Consider the following 1,266-nt stretch of genomic DNA (forward strand, 5'->3'; position numbering starts at 1 on the left):
ATGCCCCAAACAATGTTGCAGCTATGTACATCAAACAAACTCTTCTCAAGTTCAAGAGTCAAATTGACCACAACACAATAATCTTGGGTGACTTTAACACACCTCTCTCACCACTGGATAGATCTTCCCAACAAAAGTTGAATAAAGAAACTATAGGTGTCTGCCAAAGTTGGCTGCATTGGGAGGAATGGAGTAAAGGTTGTATCTTAAGCCCAGGCATGTTAGAAGAACTGGGAAGGCACCTGTTGGGAGGATAGTAGCAGGGTCAAGATGGAAAACCATAAACCACATGATACTATCAAGGAAAACTCAATTTTTGATGTCATAGCCAGAAAAATTGAACTACTATCAGAAACAGAAAGGAATCTTCTTGAACATGGATCCAAAAATATTGGACTTAATGCTACTTTCTGTGGCCTAATAGCAAACAGTCTTTTTTGGCATGTCTTGCATGTAACAAGGGCCTGAATAGCTGCTGGCTTACCAATGGCAGTGCTACCATTTTTGATAGTAAAAGCATCTTTCAAAGGTTTTTTAAGTTTACCCTCGAGTACAGGTGATTTGAATTGTGAAACCTGTACTGTGACAACAGGAGGACTTGTTGGATTAGTTTTAGGAGGTCTGTACCCTGTTTTCTTGGCTATTCCTGTAAATGGTGGCTTAGCAGCCAGGTATCAATCAGCCTTGCTACCAGAGAAAGGAAACACCTTAACTTACTGGATTAAAATTACTAAGCCTATCTTCAGAAAGATGTTATTTCCCATTTTATTTCAGACTATGTTTGCAGCATACCTTGGGGCTAGACAATATAAAGTACTTATAAAGGCCCTTCAGTTACCTGAACCTGGGCTAGAAATTCACTGATTTTGAGCAAATGTGTATACAAAATAAAATTGTAAAGATAAAAAAAGAAGCTATAGAACTCAATAATACAATCAATAACTTAGACTTAACTGACATATATACAATATTTCAACCTGCATCAAGAGGATACACTTTCTTCTCAGCAGCACATTGATCCTTCTCTAAAACAGACCATATACTATCCCACAAAGCAACTCTTAGCAAATACAAAAAAGTAGAGATACTACCATGCGTTTTATCAGATCATAATGGAATGAAGTTGGAAATCAATGACAAAATAAAAAATAAAATTTCTCTATCACCTGGACATTAAACAATATGCTACTCAAAGAACAATGGGTTACATAAAATATCAAGAAGGATATTACAAAATTCTTAGAATTAATGAAAAGACAGGCACAA

At 36.3% G+C, this 1,266-nt stretch overlaps 1 pseudogene; it reads left to right on the forward strand.

The window, feature by feature from the left end:
* Positions 1 to 270: 270 nt before the first annotated feature.
* LOC144254802 (transmembrane protein 126A pseudogene) lies at positions 271 to 864 on the forward strand (annotated as a pseudogene).
* The last annotated feature ends 402 nt before the right edge of the window (positions 865 to 1,266 follow it).

Source organism: Urocitellus parryii, chromosome 5 (genome assembly GCF_045843805.1).
Source record: "Urocitellus parryii isolate mUroPar1 chromosome 5, mUroPar1.hap1, whole genome shotgun sequence".
NCBI lineage: Eukaryota > Metazoa > Chordata > Mammalia > Rodentia > Sciuridae > Urocitellus > Urocitellus parryii.